The following is a 12,388-nucleotide window of genomic DNA, read 5'->3' as shown; positions in this document are numbered from 1 at the left end:
AGACAGAGGTTGCCATGGTTGGCTCTTGATTCCTCCATGAGGTTGGTAACAAAGGGAGACGAGCGATGCTGGTATGCATGGACTCACAGATGGTTTGTGAGACTAGGGTTCCACATCGATAGGATACCTCCTTTTCAGTACAGTTTAGATGCCCCTCCGGTACTCCCACCCACAATCCCGATTGGGCCACATACCAACCAGGTCATTCGAGAGGATCTCCTGCAGCTACACACCTTTAGGAACCGAGGGAGCTTCCAATGAAGCTGAGTTTCTATAGAGATTACTGTCCACATTTCGGAGGAGGGATTCATCACACCACCGGGGTACACTGAGCTTCATATGCCTCACTCACTACGGATCTCCATCGGACAGTTTCGGGTATCATCACACCACCTCCACATAGAGAGCAGCAGAGCAGAGGGGATTCCTAGGGAGCATCGCTTATGCATATTGTGCAACTGTTAAGAGGTTGAGTTGGAGGAGCATTTAATTTTCAGGTGCCCATTGTACTACGAGATTCGAGGTTGCTACCACTGCCTCTTAAGAGATGGCTCCGAGCTCCTTTCCAGATTCCTCGCCTACTCAGATCAGAGATGCCTCGCGGCCTTCATTCATGAGGGAGTCTGACATAGAGAGTACTTACTCAGGCGAAGGGGCTTGGCCACATCATCAGACACCTCTGAGAGCAGGATCACAGAGTTCTTCCCATCAAGTGACATTGATCATCCAGTCTCTAGCCACAGACATGACAGAGACCCCGACCTGATGATCACAGCATGACACACGAGACATTGAGGAGACACGCAGATCACTCTGGGGGACCTCCTGTCATTGTTTAGACCCGGGATACGTCCCACGGGAGTCACAGAGGCTTTGGTCTTGCGTAGAGCCTTGCCAGGAGACTGAGATGCACAGCACCCCTTGATGGGCACTAGCGTCCCATCACTGGCTATGCACCAGCCAAGGCGACATGACATACGAAGGATTCCGTCCGCTCCAGTCCTTTTCTTTTCATTGTTACATCCCGATGTATTTGATTATGTATGATCAGACTTAGGATTCAGCACGGGTGATGATGCTCGTTTCAGTAGCTCCACTCTTACTGTGATTTGTATCCGGTTTTCTTTCAACCCAAGATGCAAGGTTATAGAAGCAAGCCTTTGCCCCCAGACTACTCGGACTTAAACAGGAAACACATGTCTTGGTAAGGGGACTGGACTCCACCAAACTTCTAGATATTATACCAGACCTCCATAGAAAGCTGTCACTCCGTCTCGAAAGCCTTCTACCCTCAGGAAACAAATCAAGATTGCAGTGGGCCATGGCAATAGATCCTCAAAAGCAATCCTATCGTTGGCCAAACTTCCCAAGCCTACTATCTAGAAGTCCTTCACTAGAAGGTGTCTCAAAAAGCAACCCCAAACAAAAGATCTGCTTTGTAAATTTACTAGCCTCAACTCAGTGGATGAGCATGTTAGCTGTAGATCTTTATCTTTGTCCTACAGATCCAATGATAAAGAACACTGAGTTGAACATATTCCTATTGCCAACCATATCGTAAAACCTTTAGAAATTGGCTCCAATGAAGAGCCTGAGTCCTAAAGGGCATGTCGGATTCTATAATAGTAATGTATTCGCTAGCGTGTTGAGGCTACCACTCCAAAATCTCATTTTTACGACCACTTGAGTACGCGCGAATAGGAGCTAGAGTTTTGCTTTCTTACAGGTAGGCATCAAAAGTTGTAAGGTCCTACAGCAAATGTCATCAAGCACCTCGTTGTCGAGGACCATACACTCATCAACATTCTCTACCAAGTGATGAAAAGATAGTGTTGCATTGTATGGTTCTACCAACGTGTCAGAAACCTTAGGTGAGGGGAACACTAAAAAGGTCAACATCCTCTTTCATCTTTGAGATGAGAAGAGTACCCATGCCCGTGCTTGTGACTCCGCCCATCGATTTGACAACTTGAAATCCTGCAAACCAATTTCACTAGTTTATAGGCTTCTTTTGGGGACAACAGGAAAAGGTAGAATCGTCGAACACAGGATGTCTAGCATTCAAAGAGATGTATTTGTACTCCTAAGTAGGTATAGTAACACCAAAGTGCTGAGAAGCTATGGAAGCTATAGCCCCAATAGGATAGCAGTGCAGTTCGGTGAACTGTATCCTCATCTAATAGTACTTCTCATTAGCTTTTAAGAATTATAGCCATATGGACATGGCAACGATCCTCATCGAGGCAAAAGTCTGTAATCGTGAAAGGTTGTCTATGTAGACTCAACTAGAATATGAGTTGATGATGCTCTTGATGATACGATTCCCAAGCCAAAAGAATAGCTCCTAATCGCAGCTCTCGTCCTTGTCCAGCACGAAATCGATCAATTTGCACCTTCTGTGTAATGCCCTTTGGCCCAATTATTCTCAGCACTGGTCTGACCAAAGACAAAGTTATCAAGGCAGAATATCTAGCCATAGGGCCTAGCTCGCACGCTGCCCATGGTGCCAGGCTCGAGGTCCATGAGGATAGAGCAAGGGACGACGAAGCAGCCACCAGATGCCTCATTGAAGTGAACACTAATACGTTCTAGTTGGAGATTGGAGTCGCCATCGTAGCAGCTATTGAATTCCATTTCTGTATCTTTCTCTAGCTTTAAGTTCCATTGCTCTATCTTGCTCTAGTTTTAAGGCATTAATTTCTTTTATATTGCAGGAGGTCTGGGGGTCCAAGTATAATTGTGCTGATCATTGCACTAAATAATCATGTGGGGGATCCAAGTATAATCTTACAAACATAATAATTATTTTTTGCATTTAAAATAATTTCTAAGTATTTCATTGAAAGCGACAAAAAACATGGATACATGATGTCAATGATAATATTTTTCTATGTGTTTAATTCTATTAAATTTTCCAGCAGGCAGCCTAGGGGGAAGTTTGAGTTTTTTGAGCTATCCTTGAGCCACTTGTCACAATCTTGGGCATTGATTTTAAGCAAATCTAACGGTGTGAAAAGCAAGGTGCAAAAGCATAATTAAGATTTTCATCAAAAGGATGGGAGAAAAGCATAGAAGTGCTTTTGTCATAAATCTATATAATTCATAACAAGCACATGATTGTCAACATTGTCTGTGTCTTCAAGCAACAGTAAAGAGGTTTGGTTTCTTGCAATGTTTCAACTAAGATTCTCTCCCAGTCAATGTGCGTTCGGTATTTTTTGTTTATAGATTTGAGGTTGCGAGACAATTGACTGATTAGAGCTCTTTGGAAATGATGCTGATCGATCTATCTATTTGCCTATCACTCCACACGTCACATTACCTACAGTGGAGACACTGCGGTGAGGTTGTTGGAAGCCCGCCATCCTCTAGGATTTGGTGTTAAGCAGTTGCAAGTAGCCAAGATGGATTTGTGTTTAAGCAGGTGCTAGCACATAAGTGTAGCAAGGGCCTTGAAGAGATGAAGCCCAGTGTGGCATAGCATTGGTATGTGAAGCTTTGGAGAGCCTCGTGATGACCTTATGCTCTACTCTCACAAGCCTAAAAGCTCGACTTACTATAGTGTTCAAACTCCCATTTGTGAAGATAGTGGGAGAGAGGGAAGGAGTCTCACTTGAGGCTTTCTCACAATCACAATGGGGGAATACACACAAAGGTGGAGGCTGAAAACAGTTTTCCTCTTCTTAGTTGTGAAAGCCAAAAGAACTCTAGTACAAAGAAAAATAGAAGAACCCTATATGTGGGTCTCAAACCAAACTCAACTAACTAAGGTGGCGTACTAACTGAGCCACAAACTAGAGTAGATAAGGATAGCTATCATCCAGCTATTATTCGTGGGCGGTGTACCAACCGCATCTCCAGCTAACAAGTCGGTGACATAAAACGGTCACCTTGGCATATCGCGAGTGGAGCTCGATATCTCAACACTCCCCCTCGAGCTCAATCCCAATTCCTGCACACCAAGCAGGTCTCTGAACTTGCGCAGCTTCTCTGCGCCCAATGCTTTCATGAATATGTCAGCTACCGGATCCTCTGTGCTGACATAAACTAGATCAATAAGACCTAGTAAAACCTTCTCCCGCACATAGTGATAATGCACCTCAATGTGCTTTGTTCTAGCATGAAATACTGGGTTCTTTGCCAAGTGTATGCTGCTCATGTTGTCACAATAAATGACAACTGGCCCATCTGTAGACTGATGCATATCATAGAGTAGCTTATGCAGCCATTGCTGCACCCCTGTACTCAGCCTTTGTGCTCGACAAGGCAACTGTAGGCTGTTTCTTGCTGCTCCAAGTGACTGCAGCACTCCCAAAAGAGAACACATATCCACTGGTAGATCGTCTATCAGAAATACTACCAGCCCAATCAGCATCAGTGTATCCATGCAACTGTATCTGAACCCCAGCCTCATAAAATAGTCCATACTGCAATGTGGACTTCACATACCTGAGTATGCGTCTAGCCGCATCCAAATGCGGTTTCCTTGGAGCCTGCATAAACTGACTTACCAACCCAACAGCATAGCTCAAATCTGGCCTGGTAATAGTCATGTAAATCAAACTTCCTACTATGCATCTGTACATAGTAGGGTCTTCTAGAAGCTCACCTGCATCTGCGCTCAGCTTCACATTCTGCTCCAAAGGAACTGAAATAGGCTTACAGCCTGTCATCCCATATTTGGACAGCATGTCCAATCCATACTGCCTCTGCAAGAGTTGTATCCCACTTGGTGATCTAATCACCTCAATGCCCAAGAAATAACGCAGCTCTCCCAAATCCTTCATCTCAAACTTCTGCTTCAATAGCATTTTCACATGAAGGATATCTTCATCACTATCACCTGTGATGATCAAATCATCAACATAAATGACAAGCAGCATAATCCCTTTCTCTGTTTTTCTCACATAGAGTGAGAAATCTGCCTTGGAAATCTGAAAGCCAATAGTGACAAGATACTGTCCTATCTTGTCAGACCATGCTCTAGGTGCTTGCTTCAAGCCATACAAGGCTTTCTTCAACCTGCAAACAAACTCAGGATGAATAACATGAACATAACCTGCTGGCTGCTCCATAAAGACCTCTTCTTGCAAATCACCATGCAAGAAGGCATTCTTTACATCCATCTGATGTAAAGACCATCCCTTTGATGCAGCCATAGCAATGACTGCTCTTACGGTTGCCATCCTTACAACCGGGCTGAAAGTTTCTTCATAATCAATGCCATATGTCTGTGCATACCCCTTGACAACTAATCTTGCCTTGTATCTATTCACAGAACCATTTGCATTGTGCTTGATCTTATAAACCCACTTACAGCCAATTGCATTCTTGCCTTTAGGCAAAGGCACCAATTCCCATGTAGCATTAGCATCCAAGGCATCCATTTCTTCATCCATGGCTTTCTCCCATTTTTCATTTCCCATGGCTTGCTCAAAAGAAGTGGGTTCTGGTTCCTGTATCAGTTTGACCATATAGGCATAGTGAATGGCTGTAAATCCATCATATTTCAGCCTATCCACAGGATACCTAACCCTGGTAGACCTGCGCAAAATAGGCTCACTTCCAAGTGCTCTCAAAACATCCCTGATCTTCCTTACTCCAGGTGTAACAACAGAAGGAATACCCAACTCATCATCAATGCTCTGCTCTGAGCCACTGGATTCACCATCCACATAAGAGTGACCTGCATTCACATCAAACATGGGCTGATCTACCTTCTCTTTTCCTTTTCGTGATACCTGCACACCACTCTCTACATTGCTTTGAGGAGATTCTCCTGATCTCAATCTGCCTATCCATGGCGAAGTATGTGAACCACTGCTAGAGGACACTCCAGGTCCACTGATGTTTTGTGATTGCTGCTGTGAATTCTGTGCAGCATTACCATTCTGTGCATCTACATCAATCATCACATTTACTGGTTTATACCAGCTACTCATCTCATCAAAAACAACATCTCTGCTCACTGTGAATTTACGTGTAGAATGGTTATAGCATCTATACCCTTTCTGCTGCAGAGAATAACCAATAAAGACGCACTTCTCAGCTTTTGGATCCAACTTGGACCTCAACTCATCTGGCACATGGACATAGGCAATGCAACCAAAAATTTTCAAATGAGAAATATCTGGTTTCCTACCAGTATACATCTCCTCTGGCGTCATGCCATGTATTGCTGCAGTGGGAGTCCTGTTCATTATATAAACTGCTGTAGTAACTGCTTCAGCCCAATAATAATCTGGTAGATCTTTTTCATTTAGCATAGCCCGAGATACCTCTCCAATATTCCTGTTTTTCCTTTCTGCAATTCCATTTTGCTGTGGGGTATGACTGCATGAATATTGATGCTTTATACCATGCTCCTGCAAGAACCTTGCAAACTCATTTGAGAGGTTCTCTCCCCCTCCATCTGACCTTAGGCATTTTATTTGCAGGCCTGTTTCTTTTTCAACCATAGCTTTAAAAGCTTTGAAGTGCCCAAACACTTCACTTTTCTTTTTCATAAAATACACCCAAAGTTTTCTACTGAAGTCATCAATAAATGTGACAAAATAGTGACAGCCTCCAATAGATGCAGCTTTAGTAGTCCACACATCTGAGTGGATTAATTCCAATGGCTTTTTACTCTCTTGAACATGCTTAGGAAATGGTTTCCTTGCCTGTTTCCCAAATTGACAGGCTTCACAAACCTTGTGCATTTCTGCAACCTTGAATTTAGGCAATCCTGCAACAATATTTTGGGCTTGCATTGATTTAAGTCGCTGTATATTAACATGACCAATGCGTTTGAGCCAGATATCAATATCTGCAACTACACCGGTCCCATGTGCAAACATTGCTGCACTTAATTCAGGCATGTCTGCATCCAACGTAAACATCATGCCCTTCTTCTTTCCTTTTGCTATCAAGCGACCGTTATTTTTCATATCCTCAACAAAGCATCCATGAGGATTAAATCTAACCTGCAAGCCCTGCTCAACCATTTGACCAACAGAAACCAGGTTCTTGGTGATGTTCGGGACATGAAATACATCAGACAAGTATTTCTTTTTCCCATCCTGCATAGACAAAGGAATTTTGCCAATCTACACAATAGGATGTGCAGTATCATCACCAGTCTCCACAAATCCTGGTTTTTCCATTTTTCTTGCATCCTGCATCCATTCAGCGTGACCTGTCATGTGGTTTGACGCACCCGAGTCAACATACCACACATCATTGCTTTCTTCTGCACTTGTTACAGAATTTGTCATATGCTGCACCATAAACAAATGCTCATTTCTGTCATCACCCTGTCTACTAGAGGATGCATAATTGCCTTGCTGCAATTTTCCATTCATAATGTCATTCTGCTTTTTATAGCAGTCCTTAGCCATATGACCCATTTTGCCACAATAGTAGCATTCAATATTGCTGTTTGCATTTTGGCCTCTCTGCCATCCACCACGGCCTCTTTGGCTCCCCCTGCCTCTAGAGTTACCACGTCCTCCTGCATAGGACTGGTTTTCTTGCGTTTGCTGCATATTCTGATTTCTACCACGGCCTGCAGATCGGCCTCCTCTACCTCTGCCTCTACCTCTGCCAACATTTGAGTAGAAGACAATTTCTTTTGAAGTTCCTGCTGAAGAAGATGCACCCCCATTTCTCTGCTCTTCAGAAATTAGAAGAGCAATCAACTCCTCAAAATCTGGAAATTTTTCACGGACGGCAATGGATGTCCGGAATTGTGCATAATCCTTTCCTAGACCATTCAAGGTCACAGAAACCAAATCATCATCATCCACTGGCGACCCAATGGAAGCAAGTGCATCCGCAATTTTCTTCACCTTCATGTGGTAGTCATTGATGCTCATGTTTTCTCTCTGTACATTGTGCAGCTCCAGCTTGAGCTGCATTTTCCTGGCTTGCGTATTTGTGCTGTACATTTTTGCCAAAGTATCCCATGCCTCCTTTGGCGTATTTGCATCCTGAATATGCACAATCATGGAGTCCGAAATACTGATAGACAGCCAATACATAACTTTCCTGGCTCTCTCATGCCATCCTTTGAATGCCTGCATTTCCTATTGACTGGGAACATTAGGAAGAACAGGTTCTTCTTCATTTCCTGTAATGAATTCCCAATAGCCTTTTCCCATCAAGAAATTCGTCATTCTAAACTTCCATGCCTGGAAGTTATTCTTGTCAAGCTTTTCAGTGACAATCTGTGAAAGAGAATCAGATGCCATTACAGAACACTGCAAAATATTCTGTCACTGCAAAAAACATAGCTTTTGCCTCACATGGGCAGAACTACAAAACTGACGAAAGTGGTATTTCACCACACAGTCACTTCCTAGTGACGATTTTGCATCAACAGGCAATAAGCATGAATCTGCAACTCCCAATATCTCTGCACACAGGCATACGATGCAATTTCTGCAGCACCTTTCCACCGACTAGCCGCGCAGTGGTCGCACAGCAAAAAACAGGGCCTTTTTCTGAGTGCCTGCGAAGAACTTCCGCCTTCAAAACGGGCCCTGAAACGGCCTCAAATCAGAAAAATAAAGTCACTTTGGGCTTTGCCCTCACCCGCAGCATATACTGCGCTCTCGCCGCACCGCGAAGGGCCTCTCAATCTGAAGCAGTGCACTCCTGCACTTTTGGCTGTGCTACCTGCAGAGATTTGCTCCCAAACTCGAAATAGGAAAGCTACACTGGTCCTCTTACCAGGACACCAGAAACTTGGCTAGCTTTCTTGAGCTCCTTACCACGAACAAGGCTCTGATACCATGTAAAGAATGAGGGAGAGAGATAGGAGACTCAAGTTCAGCTTTCTTCTCAACACACAAAAGAGAGAGAGGACACAAGGTTGGAGGGTGAAGCCTTTCTTCACTTTTGCACACAACAACAATACAATAGAAGAGGGAAATACCCTATATGTCAAAACCTAGAATACGTGGTTCATATGTGAACCCAAACCAAAAACATATGTGGTAGTCTAACTACACCACGAGTACAACTAACATAGACGGTGACATAAATGATAGTCATCCAGGAGATATGTCGGGGATAGAGCTTGATATCTCAACACCCATGTCCCCCAAAATCCTCCTCAACCACATTGCCTCGCAAGAAGCAAAGCATGCAGATTTGTACTCGGCCTCGATAGAAGAAAGAGCAACTGTGGGTTGCTTCTTGCTAACCCATGACACAACTCCAGATCCAAGTGGGAAACAGTACCCTGTCACTGATCTCCTACTGTCCATGTCTCTTGCCCAATCTGAGTCACAGAATCCAGTCAAGATGTTGCCCTTGGTATAGGTGATGCCATAATCAAGTGTGCCTTTGATGTATTTTAGCACCCGCATCCCTACCCTCCAATGGTTCTCCCGGGGCTTATTGGAAAACTTGCTTAGTACACCAGTCGCAAAACTGATGTCCGATCGTGTGTTGCACAGGTAAATCAAGCTACCCACAAGCCTTCTGTACTTCTCTTCATCCACCAGTGGTGATGAATCCTTGTTTGAGAGCTTTGCATCAACCTCCATAGGGGTACCAATTGTCTTGCACTCAGCCATGCCAAATGCCTTCAATATCTCTCCAGCATACTTCAGCTATGAAATGAAGATCTGTTTCGGCTCCTGCCAAACTTCAATCCCCAAACAAAAATGCATCAGTCCGAGGTCTGTCATTTCAAACTCTCTTCCTAGCAAATGCTTCGTCTGCAAGATCTTCTCTTCATGGTTCCCTGTTATGACAAGGTTGTCCACATAAAGGACCACGATCATACACCTGCCTCCTTCTCTGAAGATATACAAATTTGCATCAGATGGGCTCCTCTTGAACTTTCTGAACCGGGGATCTCAAAACCTGGTGATTGTTCCATGTATACCTCCTCCTTGAGATCTCCATTCAGAAAGGTGGATTTCACATCCATCTGAAACACGGGCCAACTTCCCTGGGCAGCTAAAGCCAAAACACTGCGAATTGTGGTTAGTCGAGCTATGGGAGCAAAAGTATCTTGATAATCAAAACCATGTACCTGTGCAAATCCTTTTGCCATGAGCCGCGCCTTGTACTTATCCAACGTGTCGTTGGACTTATACTTGGTCTTGTACACCCACTTGGTTCTAATTAACTTGCATTTTGGTGGTCGATCCACAAGGTCCCAAGTGTTGTTCTTCATTATGGAGCCATACTCCGACTGCATAGCCTCCATCCACCTATCATCGCCCTGTGCCTCTTCAAGACACTTGGGTTCATCAGCACGGATCACTTCTATCATCAAAGCATAGTTGACCAAGTGTTCCTGCGCCCTTCTTTGCTCCTCTAATCTCTTGGACCGGCGGTGTTCAGATGGTTCCTCCTCAATGGCTGGAGGTTCTCTGCTCATTTTACACATTTCTTATGTTGACTTCTTGAAGGCAGAACTAGCTAGATTTCCTTTTTTCTCTTTCATTTCTAAGATGCATTGGTTGTTCAGAACTTCAGCACTAGTGGCTTAGTAAGTGACTTAGGTTTACCCACCCTCCAATAGTATCTTGGCATCTCCCACTGGAGTGTCTCCCATTGGTAGGCCCCTCACTGAGACATTTAGCGCTTTGCTGGTCCTTCTCTTTTCCTCCTCAAATGCCTTTGAGATGAATTCTTTCTTTGGGGCTATTCTTTTTTACCACATCTTTCCATTCCATCATCTTGGCTTCCCTGTTAGTGATTTGTTGTTTAAGCTCAGCATGTGTGCATTGCATTGTTTCCTACATGGCTGCAATCTCCTTCATGAGAGTGGCATTTTCTATTTTCAGCTCTTCCATTGCTTTGCAATTCCTTTTTGGAAACACTTTAATGTCCTTTATTTGCTGCACTTCAACTTCAAGAGCATGCATCCTGTCCTGGAGCTTGTTTTTTTCACATATCCATTTAGCTTTTTCTTTCTCCCATTCCTCCTTTTTGCCTTTTTATTTTCTCCATTCCTCTTGCATTTTACCCATGTGTTTTTTCACTTTCGCAATGTCTTGTCTACATGTGCTTTCTCCGCAAGAAGGCCCATGTTTGTAGATTCCAAAATGTCAATTTTTTCTATCAATCCAAGACATATCTTTTGTTGTTTAAGCTCAGCATGTGTGCATTGCATTGTTTCCTACATGGCTGCAATCTCCTTCATGAGAGTGGCATTTTCTATTTTCAGCTCTTCCATTGCTTTGCAATTCCTTTTTGGAAACACTTTAATGTCCTTTATTTGCTGCACTTCAACTTCAAGAGCATGCATCCTGTCCTGGAGCTTGTTTTTTTCACATATCCATTTAGCTTTTTCTTTCTCCCATTCCTCCTTTTTGCCTTTTTATTTTCTCCATTCCTCTTGCATTTTACCCATGTGTTTTTTCACTTTCGCAATGTCTTGTCTACATGTGCTTTCTCCGCAAGAAGGCCCATGTTTGTAGATTCCAAAATGTCAATTTTTTCTATCAATCCAAGACATATCTTTTGTTGTTTAAGCTCAGCATGTGTGCATTGCATTGTTTCCTACATGGCTGCAATCTCCTTCATGAGAGTGGCATTTTCTATTTTCAGCTCTTCCATTGCTTTGCAATTCCTTTTTGGAAACACTTTAATGTCCTTTATTTGCTGCACTTCAACTTCAAGAGCATGCATCCTGTCCTGGAGCTTGTTTTTTTCACATATCCATTTAGCTTTTTCTTTCTCCCATTCCTCCTTTTTGCCTTTTTATTTTCTCCATTCCTCTTGCATTTTACCCATGTGTTTTTTCACTTTCGCAATGTCTTGTCTACATGTGCTTTCTCCGCAAGAAGGCCCATGTTTGTAGATTCCAAAATGTCAATTTTTTCTATCAATGCAAGACATATCTTTTGAAGCCTATTGAAAACATTGGATTTAGTGTTTGGAGTTGTCCCTGTTATGTAGGTTGTCATAGCATTTTGTTTCCCCCAAATATCCTCTACACATGTTCATGTAGGCTCTGTTCACTATTTTGCCCCTTTTTTTTGCAGAAATGTAAAAGTGCAAAAATAAATGGATTTCTCACATATTTATTGTCTCGACTGTCGAGAGGGAGAGAGATAAATAGATAGATAGATAGATAGATATTAACATCTCTAAAAGGCCAAACGGCCTATGAGACTAAAACAGTTGACACATCTGCTAGTGTTGTCTCATCAAAGAGAACAACAAAATAAATAAGCTGAAGGCTGAGAGTTACTAAAGGTACTTATAGTTAGAGGGACTGCAAGTGACCCAAAACTAATGAAATACCAAGCAAGTATTTACTAAAAGTACCAATTGATCAGCATAGGCAGAAAGATAATCAATAAAAAGGTTGCACTCTTCTTATGTAAAAAATCCCAATCATGGGCAGCTCTAGGATCTCATAACTCGGTGCCACACATTT

The 12,388-nt window shown here is 43.1% G+C and overlaps 1 pseudogene; it reads right to left on the bottom strand.

Moving 5' to 3' along the window:
- Nucleotides 1-1,704: 1,704 nt before the first annotated feature.
- LOC147906374 (tubulin beta chain pseudogene) lies at nt 1,705-2,634 on the bottom strand (annotated as a pseudogene).
- Between the last annotated feature and the right edge of the window lie 9,754 nt (nt 2,635-12,388).

Source organism: Dipteris shenzhenensis, chromosome 1 (assembly GCF_047967505.1).
Source record: "Dipteris shenzhenensis isolate YYH24624 ecotype China chromosome 1, Dip_SZ_1.0, whole genome shotgun sequence".
Lineage (NCBI taxonomy): Eukaryota > Viridiplantae > Streptophyta > Polypodiopsida > Gleicheniales > Dipteridaceae > Dipteris > Dipteris shenzhenensis.
Note: the sequence above shows the minus strand (reverse complement) of the source record. Positions and strands in the feature narration are given on the sequence as shown.